The sequence below is a fragment of the Acanthochromis polyacanthus genome, chromosome 7 (assembly GCF_021347895.1).
Source record: "Acanthochromis polyacanthus isolate Apoly-LR-REF ecotype Palm Island chromosome 7, KAUST_Apoly_ChrSc, whole genome shotgun sequence".
NCBI classification, from domain to species: Eukaryota; Metazoa; Chordata; class Actinopteri; family Pomacentridae; genus Acanthochromis; species Acanthochromis polyacanthus.
In genome coordinates, this window is record NC_067119.1 from 12,133,448 (window position 1) to 12,154,722 (window position 21,275).

Below are 21,275 nucleotides of genomic sequence, written 5' to 3' on the forward strand. Positions count from 1 at the left end.
GCTAAGCTGTAGTTCACCTAATTGATGGCTTTTGCATACAATTTCTGTTTGCAAATCCCTCAGTTAATTACGTAGCTCTGACCTATCTGTCTGAAAACAGCATTTTATTTATTTTTGGACAGATTTAGTGGCTTCTTTATCATAACAACGCAGACTGTACAGTAAATAGTAGAGTCGCCAAATGGAACTCAAGTTGGTATGAGAAGACTCCAGGAATGCAAGAACAAAGAGGATCAATTTCTTGGAACCGTGATCCAGATGTGATATTTGTTGTGTGACTGCTAGAGAGCAGACAGTACATCTGAGGCACAAGATGTTGACCCCAGGCATTTGGTTGACAAGTGCTTCTGTGAAAAAAAAATTAGATTTTGAACAAGATTGCTTCATTATCTTGAGCGAAGGAAAAAAAAATTACATTTAAGCGTTTTTTTTTTTCTTAGAAATTTCAAAACTAGTAAGACTATTTTGCTGGGAAGAGCCAGATCACGCCAGACCATTGTTCAGTGAGAATTCCATTTATGTTAAACTCAGTCCAACTGTATCTTTTATAGAGGTATCATGTTATTGAACTTTATCCAGTTTGATTCAACCTGTCACCAGTGTAACCGAGCCCCTATATTTGATCATTTTGTCTCTCAACTGAACAATAAAACCAATAATTCTGGCCCACCAAGACCCAAATACCACTCCTATTTGCTTGAACTTAGTTGTATTTTTACACTCTATATAGACTTTTTAATGCTTTTTATCGTAAATACTAGCAATTTCGCATCTTTATTCTAAATACATGCAATTTTGACACCTTATTTCTTCTACTAGCAAGACTGTCTTTTTTTTTGTAGATTGGTTTCATAATTTTTCTTTAATGCAACATGTGTGAGCTACTGGATACCTTGCATGTCCCCAAGAGGATAAATTATCTATCTATTCATCTCTAAGCTTGGACCAACTCAGGTTAAGATTTTGAAACCTTTTTGCACATAGATAAACCCAAACGCAAGTTGGTGTGGCATATTTGAGTATTTCTTGCGCAAGATATCCTATTCAATACTCTAAACTTGCTCTCCGTCTAAGCAGATGAGGTTCACCTGCTTGAGAGGTTATGTTTGTGTTTATTGTCCTTCGGGGCACGAGGAGGGCGGCTTGTGGCAATGGAAAACACACACCAATTAGCCACAACATTTTAAAACCACCTGCCGAATATCGTCTTGGTCTGGTTTGTTCCATCAAAAACAGCTCCAACCTGTCGGGGCATGGGCACGGGACATCCAGAGGTGTCTGGATTTGAGCAGATCCTTTGTGTCCTGTGGGATGCAGGGTGTGGCGTCTGACGTCTGCTTGGTCTAGAACAATGTTTAAGTGGGTGTTAACATGAATGCCAGGGCAGAAAGTTTCCCAGTAACGTTGCATAACGAGAAGATCAGTGGGATTCACTTCCACCTGATTGTGGTTTTAATGTTGTGTCTGATCAGTGAGCGTGAACCCGGAAATACAGCAGCATCTGAATATATAAACTGTTGTTCTATGCACTTTAGAATGAGTATTAAAACATTCCTATCACGGTTGTAAATCTGCTGTCAGATGCTTTATGATGGCTGGAAAAGCCCTGTTGGATTTATTAGGAGTGCATGTAGAGAAAGTTCCTCAACAGGCTAAAATGTCGTTGGTGAACTGCTGTGGTCTCGTGCAGTTTGAGAGAATTTATATGAGCATTTCGACCACTGTGGAATAAAACGGTTGGCCCATCTAGGCGTGTGGGAAACTCTATGGAGAGTCACTTGTTCCACCCAACCACTGGCTGGATGGAACAGAGTCATGTCTAAACAAGACCCAGCATTTACACGTATGAAAAGGGAAATTATTTCTCAGAACACATACATCAGTTCTCCTACATCTTACCATTAAATACAGAAAATGCTCCAAATGTGGTTTTTTTTTAGGGGGTTGTAACAGATTGAAGCCTCTCTAAGGGGGAAGCCAACGGTGAAATTGGAACCATTTGGCACAAGAGATTTTTTTTTAGCAAATTGTCCACTTATTTAATTATTCCATGAAAGTAGCAAATCTCAGCTATGAGTCTGGTTTAATTACCCTCCAAACAATCCCTCCTCCTCTCTCTCTCTCTCTCTCTCTCTCTCTCCCACCCACTGTTGTTGACTGGCTCGGCCGGTTACGTAACGCATTTATGCTTTGCGCACGTGGCCACAGTCATAATAGATGGCAATATGTGGAAGGATTAAACATTATCATGCACCCAGTCATCACATGCGACCCAAATGTCACCCTTAAGCCCTAAAATACGAGCAAAATCAGTGGTGACCGTGCGCAAAAATGACCGATTTTCCAAGAAATATAAGAGACGCGTAAAAATCCTCCGCTCGCCGTTGGTCCTTCCCAGTCGTAACCACACACATTAACCACAATGAAAGCGGGCTATGGGAAGGGAACAGAACAGCGTGTTTGCTGGTAATTAGATCAGAAGGTACACTCAGTGCACTGGGGTTGGTGTTTTTACGCAGAGAAAAATACCTTTGATCGTCTTTTGTATCCAGAAAAATGACATTTATCTCAGCACGAACACAGATTTAAAGCAAAGTTGAGCCACTGCAAATAAATATTAAAGTTGTCACTGATCGGCAACAGTCTAACCAATTAAATCTGCTCAAAAGGTAGAGTTGGCCACCTACGACAATCCATTTTAACCTACTTTCCCATTGAGCATATTAATGGCATGGCACTGCAACCCACCATATGGTCTAACCTTGCCCTCACCAGATTGACCACTGCTCCTCTCTCTCTCTCCTTCCCTGTCTCACGCTACTCTCTCTCCCCCCCTCCTCCTCCTCCTTCATCCCAAAGCTGTCATCCTGAGCGCTGCTGAGACGACGGACGGCTCAATCCCTAAACGCCCGGATGAGAGCAGCAGCAGGCGACGTTCAGGGCAACATGGTCGCATGAAGTCGAAGCGCAGACGGGGAGGGACAACCACCGTTCCTGAAGGAGGGGAAGCGAGCGACACGGCCACTGCTGGAATCTGACATTTTTCCCTTTCGACGCAGCCCACGTAGAAACGGTTCTGGGAGAATACAGGCGGAGATCTAGAGGCGTGGAGGCGAAGAGGAACGGCACATTTCACCCCCCTCCTTCTTCACGGTGTCCTATTTCGTCGGTAAGTACATTTTGTCGAAGAGAAAAAAAAATCCCCGCTGCACATGTGTGTTTCACCGATACGACTGCGGTTTCTGTCTCGTTTAGCCACTTTCTGTGCGCATTTTCTTTGTGGCGAGCGTCAGTGCAGGATGCGTTTCAGGAAGGAACAGGGCCTGGTAAGTGTGAATACAGCGCAAAATACACGCGTGTGTGTGATAAATCAGCTGCTGCGGCTCTTCTGGAAGCACAATTTCTTCATTTTTACCCCCAGACATCGCTGTTCTGTTGCGTTTGATTCGTGCGTGCTTGTTGTACTGTTGCCGCCGCTCGCACGCAAAACTGAACGAAGAGTGAATGGAGCAGCTACACGTGTGTGGCTCCACATCCCCACAGCAGCACACAATCACAATAGCACCGATTCATCTCCGGTGTCTGGCGGCCTCGTCCGTCTCTCGGAACGAGCGTGGGGACGCTGAAAGAGGGGTAAAAAGCAGGGAGAGTTGCGAGAGAGACGAGCTTTCACTGAGCGTTTTTAATCGTTTGCCTGTTAATCACGCGAGTTCGTTTCCCCTCTGTTGGGCTTTTGGTGCGCAGAGCAGCAGCAGACACTCAAGGCGGGTCGAAGAGTGAGCATGCGCACTAGAGCGACTCCCCATTGCCCAATAATAAGAAGTTGGGACCAGGCGACCTAAAGCGTCTGACAAGTGCCTCAGGTCACTTGTGGAGAGGCTTAATTGCTCCCTGGGACAGACAGACAGGCAGACACTGGGGAACAAGCAGGACTTGTTCACATAAACTTATGTTTGGTTTTTTTGGTGATTCCAAATCTCAGATTTAGGGTGGAATATAGCAATTTCTGCAGCTCACCGTGGTAAATAACTGTTTTCCAAAAAGACAAGTCATAAACAATGGGGAAAAACACAGTGAACATACAGAAATATGAGAAAAAGCAACAAAAACACTCTTAACCCTTAGATGCTCGACTGATTAGACCCTACATTCTACCATATGCGGGTCAAAAATGACTCATTTAAGAATTTTTTATGCCGTTTTTGTCATTTTGGTTGAGAATAATAATTTGTGTTATTTTTTTGGATTATGTTTTTGTCCACACAGGAATGAGTTCAGGGTTCAAGTATTTTTATTTTTGACTTCATAACAGATTTTGAATATTTTTCTAATTGAAAAAGAAGAATATTACACAGAGCAGTGATAGAAGATTGTCAGCATCCATTTTGTTGGCATTTTTCCACTCTTTTCCTCCAGCTGTTGCTGCTGTCTGTCCCTCCAGATTTGTGTACTTCATCACCTCTTGTATGATATTATCAGTGATGAAGAGCTTGGGGTAGTCATACAAATATTACAATTTCTTTAAAAGTATAAAAGGTATCTTAAAAATTTAAATGGAATGTCACCAAAAACATGTTTTTGAGGAATAGCTGGAATGTGAAATGATACAAACTTTCCATTACAAAGATATTGCAAGAAAATGACCTCACCAGGTCATTTTTTGACCCACTCATCTAAGTGTTAAGTCAAGCAGCAGACTGTTTACTTATCTAGAACAGAAGTTAAAGTCACATCATTATTTATGAATCATGCATTTATTTTTGATATTACTGCAAAATGTTATTTATTCTGTTCATTGGTGGACCTGGGTACCAAGTTTTGTTCCTGATTTTTGTTTGAAACTTAACTGAACTACAATATTACACTGTAAAAATATGAATTCACAAGTAAAAGTGCTGAAATATGACTTAATTTAAAGTGCATGAGCGTTCTTCACAATAACAAGTTTCAAAATGTAGAACTATTCACTGCAATATGCTGCTGCTCCATGGTTTGTTTGTAGATTGGTTTTAGTTTGTTTACTGGAGTACATTTGAATTATTCCACCTACAGTTTATGTAAAATCTCAGTCTCCAAAGTAACTTTTCATAATAGCGGTGAAAACATACGATTCTCTCTCTAAAAAAAAGTAGACTACTACAAGCACCTCAGATTTGTACTAAAATACAGCACCAAAGTTAGCCTACAAGCTCACTACAGAGGCCTCAAATTTTCACTCAACACTACAAAATAAAAGCACATTAGCTCTATACATTATCTACTGTGTACCTGTTGTCATGAATGGTATTATATCCTCATTTGTTCAGGTTCCCTCGTCCACTCACTTGTCAAATTCCGCCTGCATTTTGTTTCATTTATAATACACGCATGCCATAATAAAGATAACTTATCCTATGGCATACAATAGAAGTGGAAGTACACAGCGTTCAAGCGGCTAGAATGGGCTTCACAGGTTAATTATTAATCTGCATACTATGATAAGAAATGGTGAGAAAGAAGAAGAATGCTGGGGTCTGCCATGACTTCACATGTTTTCCCTTCGGTCCGTTTTCTCTTGGAAGTGCCTCGCTGAGAAAATGTAACGTCAGTGCTTTTACTCAGCGGGGGCTCGTAAACTGGAAGAACCAGCTCTACTGATTGCTCTATCTTGTCTAGCCTTAAAGGTTACAAGACAGATATGAAAGGGTATTATGATAAGATAGGCTTATTAATGACTTCCCTCTTTTTTTTTTAATGTCTATTAAGCTCGATGTATATGTAAAAGTGCAAAGTCTGATGTTTTTGTTGACCAGATTCTTTGATAAGGACAAAGGAACATTTCTCTGTGTCTTCATAAAACAACTGACATGCAGTAAAAGGTCCGGCCAACTAGGGACTCGCTACTGTGGGTGTTTGTCCTCATGTGGTTCATGCTGTGCTCGACGAATAATGAAATCGCACGAGAATGTATTTGCACCGATCACTCACATTTGTGCCTCTCATAAACTGTTCGTAATAACTCTTGAAAAGCTGCCAGCCTGCCCAGAAAACGAGCTCTGAGCTTCCACTCGGTCATGCAGGGGATTTATAAAAATTTCAAGTCCTTACAGCCACACAGGTGGGTAATCTGCTGCTTTGCATTTGAAGTAGTCTGATTTGCTAGCGCAGTCCGCTTTCCAAGAAAGATTCCAGTCCGGCTTCTGCGTTGAAGTCCTGCTGCAGTGATGCTGTCTCATCAGACAGTTTTGGCAGCGAGGGGGAAAAAAAAGAATGTTGGCCTCCTTTTGGCTGAGACGTAATTAAAAAAATTTCCATCACCATCTTGTAGAATCAAGGTGGGTGCACAGAAACGGTATGGGATAGATTGCGTGTATTTGACTGTACTTTGACCTGCCTTTTGTAAATGTAATCCTTTCGAGGAAAAAAAAAACAATCGAGGCAGAGTGATTCACACTAAATTGCCAGTTCTGTGGCGACAGGGTGCAGCCACAGCTTAGACCACACAGTCAATAGAGTCTCTCTTCTGTGCTAACCCATAAATCCAACTGCTTCATAACAAACACGCTGCGTATTTAACGTGCAGTTAAGTCAGGCAACCAAAGCTTGTGTTTTCAAAGCTGTCTGTGCTGAAGCTGGCTGTCAGCACAGAGGGTGGAGGGGGGGAGCTGTTTGTTCGCATGGAAGAGGTATGTGTACATTGTGTAATGTTTTCATGTTCAACACGATGCTGAGAGAGCCAACTGGTTTTCATCTGGCTGTGCTCTCCCGGTACACGTGCACGGGAAGTTTGACGGTTTCTAGGAACTTCCTGCCATCTATGACTCCACTTTTAGCACCAGGTGAGGCCGAGTGATTTGGAGAAATTGCGATTTTTCTGACAGATACTGCAGTTTTCAGTTCAGTATTCACTGTGTAAGAGATCTTAAAAATGCGATGGAACATGATGACATGAGATACCATCAAATGTGGGACTGAGAGGACACTTCCAACTGTGGGTCCTGTAAGATGTTTGAGCTGTGGTAATATACACCGATCATTTGGCATACCGTAAGCATAAATGGTTCAATCTGCTTCAGTTAAATAAATTTGAATTGCAGTGTTCGACTCATTATCTAATAACTGCAACTCATCTATCCTAAATTACTGCCTTTGTGATTTGGTCATTGTATTGTTTCAAAGTGCGATTTCAATTTGAAGTCAAATAATAGCTCAGGCTCGGCTCCGAATCAGTGCTAAAATCACCTTAAGCCTCTCAATTTGTGGCAGGATCTGATCTAGTATAAGGCCAGATTTTGGCGAAGATCAATACAGCTACAAGAGAGTGAAGGTTTTAGTTAAATTTCATAGGTGACCCCAAACATGACTGCAGATAATTGATGGTGGTGCTTAGTAAACCATAGATGTGCCAGTAGTAGCTGCTTGCAAAGATGTTAAAAGTTAACGATGTGTCGGGTCTCGTTTGCAAATCCTGCTGCCCCAAGTGGGCGAAAGTCAGTTGCGACTTTCAAACAAGCAAAATTGGCAAATGTTGCTGATTCTGGCTTCTTATAAAACAGGACTTGCTGCTTTGTTATCTTTTCGTGTTATCTTCAATTCAGATATCTGACAGATAAGGATATCCAAGCGTACAATCTACACTGAGAGTTTACAGAGTTTGATAACGGTAGTTGCTTTTTTTTGTGTCAACATTTCACACATTTTTGTTCATTTTCTTTAACAAAAACGTGAGTAATACATTGACAAACTAAATGCGACATTTTACAGCTGAAAAATGCTCGTTTGTGCTCTCTGGTGGACAAACTATGTAATGGAATTAGCCTTTCTTCATGATCTCTAACATGTTTTTATTACATTGGCAATAAAATAAGACTGACTTACGGTGTTCACTACCGATAAATATGGTTATTATCATCAAAAGTAATTGCTTTGCAGAAGATGGTGAAAACTGCCTGTTGCAGTTTTGCTGAGCTCCAGGTGACACATTTAGAATTCTTGATTTGTCCAAAGTATAGTGCAAAACAAAAAGGTATTGTTTGTGATATCATATAAGACAAAGAAAAGCAGCTCATCTTGTCTGACAGGCTTCCACCAATCAGTGTTTACAAATTTAGCTTGCAAAGTGCCTTAAATAATCAGTTACTGAAATACTTAATAAGAGGCTAATTATAGAATTTGTCCACGTGTTACCGACAGAATACATTTGTAATTCCCTATAGGAACTTGAAGACCTTAATTTGAAACCTACGATTGGAGTTGTTTTGCTTCCATGTTTCAGACTTTATGGCGAGTTAATCAATTAAGTAAATTAAACATATTGATATGTAAAATAATTGTTAATCGCTGCCCTACAGTGTAGCATAAAAGCCGTGAGCGCAACTCATGGCAGAATTTTTACTCTGATTTGATGTTTTATATCAAAACAAGAGGTCAGAAATTTTTTTTCAGCATAGCAGGCCGTGTAGGAGTATGAAAGGCAGCTGAAATTTCAAATAAATCAAAAAGTGAATTCACGGTTTTCTGAGATAAAGCAGAAATAATCTTGACCTTGTGGATCAGCATGAAAGGGAAGTAGAAGTGAATGGAAAAGGTGTGTGTTGTGGTTTCCATGATGGCGGGGCCCCGTGCAGGCCGGCCCTTCTGCCAGTGGGTGTGTCTGCATCTCTGTGGGCGGAAGGGCAGTTGGCACCGGGACTGGCAGTGTCACAGTCAGAGAACAGACTGTGTCTCTGATCAGCCCACCTCGCCCTCGTAGCACAATCGCCCTGTTATGTCTGAGCCCTCCTTCGCCATGGCAACATCACATGATCGCACAGAAAGAGCGTGAAGCTTCATGCTGTGTGTGTTTGTGTGCTCCATGTCCGCTCGTACCGGCGTTGCTTAATCCATGTTATTGCTGAAGACCTGTTTCAGCGTGCCGTTGATCATGTGGGGCTGATAACGCGCCTTTTCATTTCTTATTAACAAAGGTCAAAACAGGCACAGTGGACAGAAAAGGTCGAGTGTTGTTGTTGTTAGGAGGAAGGTGAGAGGAGCCCAAGCTGCTGGCTGTCAATGATGGAGAAAGAAGCTGAAAACAACTTCAGAATAGCCTTTTTTTTTTTTTTTGATCATTTAATCTTAGCAGCGCTACAGGGTTAGGGTAACATTAAAGCTCGGGAAAGTAATCAAAACCACTGCATCTCTTTCACTACTTTACAACCACTGGTTTAAGTTTTATCACAGCATTTAATGAGATCTAAGTTGCCTGGACACAAAAATACTTGAGGCCGCATTTATACACTTAAATATTTGCGGCTCGCACACATACATATGCATGCAGCTGGTTTCAGGGAACTCCTGTCTCGTGTTTAAGCCTCCAACCGATTAAAAATGTTTGCATCCTCTATCCTCCTGTAACCGCTGTCACGTAGGCCTGCATTCTTCTCTGACCCATAAGTGAGCCCTAATGGCTTATAATGCTGAGATTTTGTCCTCACAGAATGACTGCGGTATTTTTGAAGGTTTTCCTCTGTCTTCTTCACAAATCTGACTCCGTTGTTTAATCACGCCATAGGCTCCCTGGTAGTTTTCCCATCTCGGTTTCTTTGAAGCAAGAAAGACCCTCATTTAAATTAAGGGTGTTGCTTACAAGAAACGCTCTATTCTTAAGGTTATTGCTTCCCTAAAGACAAAACCTCTGGATTGTTCTCATGAAAAAAGGAAAACCATCTGACAATGAAACAATTAGGCATTTATTACCCTAGTTAGCTTGTTACTGCTTATGTGAGTTGCATCATTTTCTCTGACCCTGTTGTGCTGCTCCTGGCCCTGTCTGTGCCCTCCACTCAGGCCATGAGAGCTGTTTTGTAGTGTTTCTGGTGGCCTTCTGTAAGCGGCAGGGTCTGTATCAAAGCGCTGTCACACAGAGCGTCTCTTGTTTGAGCGCTGGCCTGGTGTTAACTATGCTAATGACAGGCTTACAGCTAAACCATGAGGCTTTGTGGTTTTATTTATGGAAGGTAGAATGGACATTATTCTCCCGTTCGTCTCGCTTGTGTGTAGTTTTTCAGGAGCACCTTGGACTTTAATGAGTCATAATTTTGCCACTAAGGCCTGGGCGTCAGTTTGAGGTTTTGGAAAATGTTTAAGGGTAAAGCATGAGAGGAAACACTGAAAGAAGCACGAGAAAAGCTATTCGTGGCTTTTGGGTGTTCTGTCAGTGACATGTATTGCTATTTTTTGCCTGCCGGAAACAAATCTATGCCCATTTTACCTCCAAATGAGCTCCAGCAAAACAGTGTGGGCTGCTCTGCATCGGCTACCTATTTATCTATTTTTAATAACTAATCCTGCAGTATAGATTTGATGTTTGAACAGGTGTGACCACATGTGAGTATTTTAACTTCTCGCTCTCTCTCAGTTTTGCTCTGGGAAGTAGTGAAGCATGCGAGGAGCCGCGGATATGAATGACCCGTCTGTACTGGTTAATGCTGCTGTGTTGATAACGTTACCGCCTATTTGCATTTGACTGTACGGATGGGGCATTGCTCCATGTAAGGATGAGCAGCTGGCTGACTGGTCACTGCACACACTCATGTGACACTGCTATTTCTGGCCAAATCATTCCTCCTTCCCACCGCCTTTAGCAACAAGAGCGAGTGCTGGATATGTGACACCTCAGAAAGCAGCGAGGCTGGAAGGTGGGGGCAGTTGTCAGTTTCAGTCCAGTGGTATCTATCCAGGGGCCGCAGAGCAGGGTGGGAATAAAGTAGGTGGAACAATGGAATGCTGAGCAATTGATTTTAAATGATTCCGTTCGAAATAAGAGTGACTTGAAGGTATGCGCTTAAAGCAGTTTGACAAGTTGCTGCCACAAAACTGTCATCTGTCAGGTGATGTTTGCACCTCTTTTTTCTGGGTGCACTGAGAATAAATACATGAACTGTTGGCTGACACGCATCCATCATGGCAGCTGAGAGGATGTCAAGGTGTCAGGTGGTTTTTAACTGTGAACCCAAGACAGTTTCTGGTTGTTTTTTGTCCCTGTTGCATTTTTTTTTTTTTTTACCCACTGGGCTCATTATTCACTGTAATAGAAAGACCTATGCCTCTATGGAAACAGTACAACCTTGGCGAGAAGAAGAGAGAATTCAAAAATGTTATCCGTGCAGTAGAACACAGTTGGAAATCCATGAGTCATAAAAAAGAAAAAAAGTTTAGTTTCTTTGAATAGCAATTTTGTGAATGTTTAAAAGCCTGGAATTAACATGTACAACATTTGCCCAAAAAAGTGCCCAAAGATGTAACCAGTACATTCTGCATAGTGTAGATATTTAACTAGCTAGATTTTTAACCTGTAGTCAGAATTTTTTTTCTTATTTATATTGAATATATAGTGTATATATTTTATGTCTTAATTTATAGATGTGCTCTCTTGATTTTCTTACTGTCACTTTGCTGCTGTGACGTTGCAAATTTCCGTTTGTGGGACTACTAAAGGATATTCTATTTTATTCTATTCTATCTTCTCTGTATTGGCACTGCCTGCAGTTCAGCCCATGTGAGACAAAAAGTCCCTGAATTCTTCTCCCGTGACTGTTTATCACAGCTAAGGTAGTAATGGCTTCACAGTTGTATCAAGAAGTGCAATATTTTTTTCTTTTTACACAATCTGGTTAGTGCACATGGTTTATTTGTGCAGATTTTTCAAATGAAATGTGTAGTGTAAAAGTTTTTTTGGTGAAATTATGATTTTAAGCTCACATTTAGTCCAGTTTTCTGTCAATATGGCAAGCCATGAGTTGTTTTTTTTGTTTTTTCTATTTTTATTCATTCTGGCTCTAATAAATGGCATAGTTTGGGCATTTCCTCTTTTAAAAAAAATAAAAAATAGCATGCCTTTTAAAGCCACTGGTGGGTTTTGGGGTTCAGAGGGTTAATGCATTTTCAGCTCAGGCGCCCACTTAACAAGCCATTTAGAAATCTAATTTTGTCAGTGCGTTGCTGCCATTTTGTGCCTTGAGTAGCTTGGTGTAGTCACAGTAATGTTATTTTATGGTGCAGCCGGTTCTAAAAAATTTTAAAATAATGTTGTCCCCACGTTTACACAATTTCCTAGTTTTCGGGATGCTACGTTGTCATTGTGGCATCTCTGTGTTTTTAAATAATTCTATAGAAATGCACGTTAGAACAGAATTATCTACGTTTCCTCATGCAGAATAGATGATGTTGTTACAACAGCAAAGCAATGTCGACCCCAAAAGTAATTTCTCTCTCATACTGATTAAACTCCGCAACACATTCAGAATATAAACAGTATTTTTATCCACCCTTGTTGTTTTACTGAATGATTTGTCCAACAGCATGAAAGCGTACTGCTGTACTGCAATCTGCATGACTTTGATGCTCATTTTGTCCTTCATTTCACCTGTTTTAAATCTAATCGTGTAGTGTTATGATCTCATTCTTTGATTGCTCTGAATCATGCCAGTAAGCTCTCATTAGCTGAGTCCACCCAATTCAGAATTAGGGGCTGTTTAATTGTTTTTTGCAGAGAAATTACTCAGAGTATTCAAACTGAGAGGAGGATATGATTAGTTGTGTAATACAGGTCTCTATGCCCTCGTTTTTTAATAATGGTAAACTGTATAATTGGTCCCCTTTAGATCTATGATGGAAATGAGAAACACTTTGGAATGGAGCCTGGAAAGTGCACCGGCACCAAAAATACCTCTGTACTACGACAAACCCCGGGGAAAACACTCAGAGTGGTGCGCACGCTGACTAAACAGGTTCTGTCCGCCGGCAAAGATGCTTTTCTGGGGTAATGTCAGACCAGCAAACTATGGGAGACGAGGGATTAAATATCGGTGAAAATCTCTGGGGTTCCATGTACTGAACAGGTGATGACATCTTCCTAATGTTTCACACATTCCAGCTCTGCTGTGGCTCTACAGATGAGACCCCCTCCCCAATGCACCGGTAATACTGAGAAGGCTTAACCGGCTTCAGTCTGAACTGTGGTCAACAAACCTGTCAACATTATCTTTACACATAAACACTTATGTTTGTGGCCTGGAAAGCATATCATAGGGTGCATTTTTCTTTATTTTTTTCTTGTTTAAAATGAGAAAATTTATATTGTCGGGCACTTTCTAATAAGTTTGGACCATTTTTGAGTTATTTTCAACAACTCTTGACTCCTTTTGGACATTTTTGGACCAGTTTTGAGTCCATCTTGAGCAATTCTATGTTACTTCGGACAATTTTCAAATATTTTCGGATATTTTTAGACTGAAAATCAAAGCTACTGGATGAAGAATATAAAGGCATTAACTTTGGGTTACTTTGACACTCAAACTGTGATTTTCTGGAGTATTTTCTTTTTAAAACTTGACCTGAAATTTAATCTTCTTGGCCATTTCCAATGTAATTTCACTGCCTATACTTTCATGCTCTTACCTTGACTGTAAGTTCTAGAGACATGCTCTGTTAAGTGTTCAGACTAGGCTTTATAGATCTTTCACTACTTGATGATGCTTCCATTATATTAGCATTTATATCTGGAACAAAATATTTATCATTGTAAACTTTGTATATTTTTACAGGTTGTGCTCCATAAAAGACTGGCAGTTGAGATGATCTTTTCATACTTGTGTTGGTGGGATTATCTGAAAACTGGCAATATTAGAGTTAAGATGATGGCAAATTCTATGACTTAGAATTTGGGAAACATGTGGTTACTGCCTAATGGAAATAAATGTCATTATTTTGTTCACTGAGGTGTGAATATGGAGAAGCCGACTCGCAGAGAGATGGCAAACCAGGCAACTATTTATGTTGTTGTGTTGCACTAGGGACATAATGGCTTGTTCAGCCGAGAATCAGCCGTTTGAAAATGGTTTGAGTAATTCGAAAAAGATATTATTTGGCAGAAGATTGAACTGTCTTTGTGTTGTTATTCCTTCGGCATGTACAGATGTGTAACATGCAAAATGGCAAAGCTTTGGTTCTGCTTTTTCAGTGATTTCAGCTTCAACATATCGGTGCAATGACAAGAGTAATGTGTGTGAAGACGGACGTACAGCTGTATGCAGGTTGTCATTTTTGACTAAATTTAATGTGAATTCACTTTTATTCTTCCTTGCCGACACTTGATTGCAAAGACAAGTAACTAGCATTGTTGGAAAGGTCAAATGGTGCAGTTTTATTTCAACCCAGGAGGAGGGATGCCAATTTGGATGCAAAGTTGTCCTCTAAAGGTTAATGACAACTAGCATCGATAATGGAGCCCTAATGAGCAGCAAAGTTAAAGTTTAAGAGTGGTAAAGTTTGAGATGAAAGACGACCTTTATAGTCTTCACGGACCTGCCGAGCTGTTTGTCTTATTGTGTTTAAAGCCTGCAGGTAGCTGGACGCTGAGAGTAGAAGGACAGAGATAACTGAATCTACCAATTCTCCGTAAAAGCGCGTCTGCTCTGCATTTTAAGTGCCACACTTTAAATTTTAGACCGCCTGGATTTGCAGCTGTGAGGCAGTGAGCCACATCAGACTGACATTAGGTGAAGCAGCGAGCATACAGAGCAGTCTAGTGAGCACATTGTCAAATGTGACTAACCAGCGTTTTAATAGGCATCCTTGACAGCCATTATTATATCCGGATATTATTTAAGCATGACTTCAATATGCAATATTAATACTATATTAATTTAGGAACTTTTTCTGCAGAAAATGAAGCAGATTTGCTTTGACTTTAGCCAAGGTGAACCCTGGGAGACCCTTAACAGAAAGTAACTGTGCGATTTCACCTCATAATGTAGCAACAAAGTCAGTTTTTCAAGTCACATCTTGTTAATGTTTACTCCAAACTGAGGTTGAGTTTATGACGTGAAGGTTAGGCTTGCCATTAAGGTCCCACTGATTTGTTACTGTGGTCTGAAACTCTTGTTTGTTCTAATGCAGCTTTATGTTCCTGCTTTGGCAGTAAAAAAGGCAAATTAAAACTTGGAATGCGTCTGGCTGGAGACACACAGTGATCCCTGCATATTCAGATCTGCTGTTATGGCACAACGTTTGTTATAGTGGCAATAACAGGGCCATTATAAAACCATGTCAAAGAGAAGAGAAACTGTGTAGGAATGTTTAAATGGTGGATTACTTTAGTGGTGGCGACTTTAGATACACCGGGAAGTTTTTCATGAAAACAACTACAGCCTGGAGCTTCTAAAAGACAGCATTTACTTCTTGCTGTAGCTAAATATATTCTACCAGTAGCCAAGAAAAAGAAGGGGTTTTGAGCTTCAGAGTGCCCTCTCCTGGTTGGGCAAAATGATGCTCTGATTTGAGGCGATGAGAGGAAATGATTTACTGCAACAGGATTAGAGGTGACCCAGGCAAAACCCACCCTCCTCTCCGTCCGTCCCTCCGTCGGCCGGAACACCAGCAGACCACTTGTCACAATGGCTTTCCTTCAGCATCGAGCATGCTGCGGCAGCATCCAGACACAAAAGAAGCAGCACATGCCACATACAGCCTCAAAGGGCGCCGTCCCCAAAAATATCTCTCCCTGGAGTCGCTTTGACAGCTGCATTAAAATATTGTGTGTGATATTCTGAAACGGGTGTGATATGTAGGCAGTCATTAGAGGACAGAGTGGAGTAATACTTGTCTGTGAAGAGAATTACTTTGAAATTCATCAGCTTGGATTAGAGTTCGTGCATTTATTGTGGAGGACAGAAATTGCCAGACAAAGTTTTTCTTGTATCGTAAAGTGCATTTGGGTGTAACCTGATTTGCAGACATGGCAAATGAAAGCAAAAATCAACACCACTCCTTAAAGTTGAAAAGTACAGTCCTGTGTGTGTGTGTGTGTGTGTGTGTGTGTGTGTGTGTGTGTGTGTGTGTGTGTGTGCGCCATGTGCTATAAACGTGCACCGCAACCTGCAAACATGTGATAGATAACGCTGGTCACACTCTGTTGACTGTGTGTAATTTTGAGAATATGCCATTTGTTCTTCAGCAGCAGTAGTTGTAGCAGCAGCAGCAGAGAGCCTCAACTCCTGCCACGTTATGTCTTGATTCTCTCAACAGATTGTGATTTTTGTTAGTGCACACATTTGTTTGCTGTCAGGAGTCTACCTGTGGACTGTTCAGGTTCTGTCTTCATCAATCATTTGGGAATGAAGCTGAGTTTTTGTTCAGGAATCTCTCCACTAGAATGGATCCAGCTGTTGCACAGTACCTGTCCAAAGATATCAACTTCATACCAAAGTTGGGTTCTCTCGTGAATTTGCTCATTGGCAAGAGAATATTTTAGTTTGTAGGACTTTTATTAGTTTGTCGTGTGTGTATTGATTGTGTAATTTGCTTTTGTCGCTTCAGGATTCAGTGTTGTACAAAAGACAGAGTACAACAAACAGTTCATCTCCCTTCGTGAAAACATCCTGTTCCAAAATCCTCAACAGTTTACCTGTTAAATTATTGTTTTCGGATTTGTGCGGCCTTATTTTACTTCATTTTTCATACTTTTTTCACAGTACAACAGAAAATGTTCCTAAATTTTATCTTTATTTGAAGCCAGTATACCCAAATTTCTGACAGTGTTGCTATTAGAGTGGGGACACTCTGAACTTAGTATTATTTTGTACAAAATAAGCATTATTTTTATCTAAATCGGGATAAAACAAAAATCTGACCACAAATTCAGCACCGATTTTCTTTTATTTAACAGATTTCGTTACTGGCATAAGGATACAATTCCAGATTAACTTTCAGTACCAGTCCTTAATTTTAAAGATCATTTTTACTCAAGTGCAACCTTAAATAATAGTTCATAAACTTAAAAATAAACATCTCCCTTTTGAGACCACTTGATGCGATTAAGGCCTGCTGCTGAAGTCGTCATGTGAAACTCCACTTTCTGTTGTGACCGCTTTACGTGCCATTCTTGCAACTCCTTCCGCGGCCTGTCAGCTAATGCTAGCAGCACGTTTTTGAGCATTATGCTTCGTTTTCACCTAGAATAACAGTGCCGGGCTAATCCGCTGACTCACTGACTCGGAGGCCTAATCCGGCCAGCTTCGTGTCTTTCCTTCCGCTGTGCATGCCGGGGTTAAACGTATGGTTAATGCAGCGTATGTGGGTGTGTGTGTGCATGCAGATCTGTCCGTGCAGAGGCTTGGCATTCCTGCAAAGTGGTGGCAGAGCACAGGACCCCAGGTTCCCCCGCCGTCGCCATGTCTCCCACTACGTGCGCACAGCTGCAGGTCTAATCAAAGCACTCCATAATACTGTTAGCTGGGTCATGTGCTAGAAGCCAGGATTAAGAGCAGGAGGGCACAGACCACTAGATCCAGCTTAGGAGGGGCTGTTCTCGCTCATTCTCCCTTACACCCTCTGTCTGACTCTCCTTCTCAGTTTTCATTTGTACTCATCTTTAAGTAACCTCTCTGATGGAAATCAAGTTTTAACCTTGTTAGCACGTCCATATGGAAAATGCGTCGAGAGCGAATCAAGCAGGCAACACCATGGGTGAACATTTCTGCAGTGTACAATGGACAGTCTCAAAAACAGGGACTCAGACAATCAGTTTCTTCACAAGACACGTAACGGACAAATCCTTTGGACTTGCATGCCTGGACTTCCTTGAAAGCTAAGGGAAGAAGAAGTGAAGTGTTCCGTATTGGGTTGTAAAAGGAGAAGCTATGGTCATTAGCAATATAGCATTAGCTATTTATCAATGCTGCAAAGATGAAAGCTAGTGTAATCTATTACCATTGCACATAGAATACATCTCTATTCTGATTATGGATGTTGCAGACTAATTGTTAGTCGATTAATCACTGTTAATAATTAAACCAATTAAGAATGTATTGACCGGTCAGGCAGAAGAGCATACATGTCAGACAACATATTGCACTTTAGCTGTAGGACCTGGTTGCGCCACTTGAATTTCCCTCGTGATTAATAAAGTATCTATCCATCTATCCATCGTTTGTAGCTGTTGGACCACAGCAGTTCCATGTTGGCAAAAAGGGAGAATTATGAGAGTTTAGCCCGTAAAGGGCCACCATGAGAAAGTTTCCTGTGACGCTTAATGTCTACTGGCCAGCGCTGTTGTTTTACAGCATCACTGCAGTACAGTGGCTTATCTTCTACATTACTAATAGGAGGTGTGGCTGCTGAGTTCATGTCATGTTCAGCTATTGATCAAACATTGATTGATAAGATTATTGGTTAAGAAAGCTGTTCATGTTTTGCATCTCTAATTCTGATATATTGACTTGTAGGTGACCCTGACAATTAGCTCTTCTTCTCAATCGACTTCTGATTCAAACATGTATGGCTTAATTACTCGAATGCTGCTAATGTGTAGCACAGAATAGTAGTAGAGTTTTAGCAGTGTTGAAGGTGAGCAGGTATGTTCGAGCTGCAGGTGAACAGCACAGGAGTTGATGAAAATAAAGGTGAAAATGCATATTCACAGATCTTTGAATAGGTAAAGGTGTAGAGTTGCATCTTTTCATGAGGAAAAAAAAACATCAAAGTACGTAATTTTGATCAGCAGAGGTTAAGATTTAGGGATTTAATCAATGCCAGGAGAAGGACTTCAACCTCTCGTGTGGTGGATGCAGTCATCCAAGGTCGGTCATGTTTGTTGTAAGATAGTTACCATAGATACAGAGTTTGCAGTTTCATACTATACTGTTCTTGAAAACATGAAAGCATTATTAGTATTTTGTGTCTAATGGTGTCCTTCTTTGACCTTTTCCCCACACACTGTTCCACCAGCAGGACACTGAACACAATGAAGAACTTTCTGAGACAGCCATACAACCCAAAAGTACACAAATAAGAACACGCCATGTATGAATCAGTAGATTAGATTCAGATTTTCAGCCACAGTGCTCATTTTCAAAATGAGATTTTACATTAGTGACTAAATTAGATCACTTTCTGTTTTCACAAGGGCAGAAAGGAGAGAGTTCTTTGTTGTTTATTGGTTTCAAAAGCTACATTAAATCTTTGATTCAATACTTTCAGATGATAAAATACAAATTTTGCTTGTCGGACCTAATTTAGACATCATATATTTGGTTATATTTAACAGGTAGTTGTGATTTTATGGGGAAAAAGTGACACAAACATGTTCATGAGCCGTGAGCTTTACAGTGTTTTCACCAGATGTGTTTTTGCCATTGTTAGACCCTGTTTGTCTATGGACCCTATGACACTCAGATGTCAGCATTTTTGAAATGGCTATTTTTTTTTGTCTCATTACACCACAAGCACAACACTTCTCAGCTCTCCAGTATGGAGAACATTTTAATTAGGATTTCATGGTTGAGTCGGCAGCTAAACGTGGATGGAAAACATAAACAGTGATGACAACATGCATGTCTTCCCATTAGAGTGGACGAAACCCAAAACAGCACTAATCCCATCCGTTCGTCTCCTTTCCCGTGGACTCTCTCCTACTTGTTGCGCTGCATTTTCTCACTAATACCGGCACCCACTTTGCCCCAGTAACACAGTTTAATACCACGGAGCATGCCAACGGTAGATTACCAGTCTCGGCGGTCGAGAAAGAGGCAGGTAGGTTGGAGGTCCTGGCAGTGCTTTGGGAGCACAGAGCCAGATCAACATTTCTCCGTTTCCTCACCTAACGGGAGAAGAGCAACGATTGGTAGGGGCGGTCAGAGGAGAAGAAAGACAGGGGTGACTCGTTTCGCTGTTGGGTACCTTTACCGATTCGTGGAAGAGAACTGGAACTGTCTGGCTGAAGCTGAGTGTGGGAGGGGGTGAGCGAGGAGAGGAAAACAGAGAGAGAGGGTCAAGGGTAAGACGACTCCTATGCTCAGGAACATGGACGCAGATGGCAGAAAGAGAAAAAAGGCCAGACCGCAACCCGAAAAAGCCCCAGTTATTGGTAGATACCAAGCCTAATTGTGTCAGTCATATGATGCAGAGTGGAGCCAACGGAGCCGGCCCCTGACTGCTGGTAATAAAATAGCTGGCTCCGTATTCCTATTTGTAGCGCGTTTTGATTGGTCTGTTAAGATCCCTGTTGTGAGCATGGGTTATTCTCAGAGGTGACTAATAGTTTCTGCTTCTCTAAAAGTATTGTTCTGGTCAGTTCATCCTTTGAGTTGCTGCTATTTGCGCTGTCATGGTTTTCATGCATTGTGTGTGCTCAGCTGATTGTTGTTCAGATCTTATATTTGTGGGAATAAGTCCACTTATTGATATCAAATGAAATAGTGTCCGTGTTTCCTTGTGTTACTCACATTGTATTGATCCTAATTAGTCCTCTATTTTGGATCCCTTAGAAACCAAACACAAACACTGTAGGGACAGTACAGCGTGTCTGTGTCAGTTACTTAAAACAGTTGTACAGACACTTGAACAGGGAGGAGTCACTCCAGTCACTTTGCCATTTCAGGGTGAGGGAGTCAAACCTGTGCACAGTCTCCAGTGAAACCAGAGAGAGCTGACCTTAAGAGTATTCAAACATAAGGCTTACACAACACTCAAAGCCGCAGGGGGGCCTCAATTGTTTGCTGTTGTACCGAAGCTGAGTTTTAGTGCTGCTAAAGGCTCAGCGTATGGAGTGTGAGGCTGTCACTTCAGATTTTTGTCATCCCGGTGAGCTGGATTGAAGATAACAGTTTGCTGAATAAACCCACCAAAGAACTGAAAGTGGCAAAAGCTCTCGTTTCATAGACGGCATGTACTGATGTAGCAGAGGTCTGTTTAGAAATTGTGATAAAAATATTGGATCTATTCGGTTGAGTAACTTGGTAAACTGGCAGATTGATTTTACGCATCAGGATCTGTATGCAGGTTCTTGGAAATAGGAGTACAAATCATGAGAAAAAAATGGAAGAAGCCTAGAAACTTACCAGAGGCTGAATACTACAAATTTGAAAATAGAATTAAAAATCTCAAGGCATTTAGATGGGAATGTTAGCAATTATTCATCGCACAGAGCAGCCAAATCTTGGAAAAACCTTGCTGGTTAGTGAAGGCACCGGGTTTCAAGATGCAAAAAGATGACAAGGGGGAAAAAAACACATTAGTATTGGTTTTCCCTCATCAATTTGAATGGGTTTTAAAAAAAAGGGGTCCAGTGCTGATTTGGTTGTGCAGTGCTAGTGATGAAAAATCCTCTCATCAGTCTATTCTAGCATTAACAATATGTTGAATTCCTCCGTAGAGTATCTTAATCTAGCATTGCCAAAAGTAAATTTATAAGTACGGCGTTGATATTGCGTTCTTCAGATTTTAGATATGTAACATCGTGGCTTCATTAATCTATT

At 41.1% G+C, this 21,275-nt stretch overlaps 1 protein-coding gene across 3 annotated transcripts in view; it reads left to right on the forward strand.

Moving 5' to 3' along the window:
* The first annotated feature begins 2,216 nt into the window (after positions 1–2,216).
* slc20a2 (solute carrier family 20 member 2) overlaps positions 2,217–21,275 on the forward strand; it is a 56,212-nt gene continuing 37,153 nt past the window's right edge. The window contains exon 1 of one of the 3 annotated variants that reach the window (XM_022198114.2): positions 2,217–3,169. The gene's annotated coding sequence lies outside the window, so the exon portion shown is untranslated. Of the gene's footprint in view, positions 3,170–3,303; positions 3,327–21,275 lie in introns of those variants that run through there. The other 2 variants (XM_022198111.2, XM_051950323.1) reach the window with 2 other exon arrangements.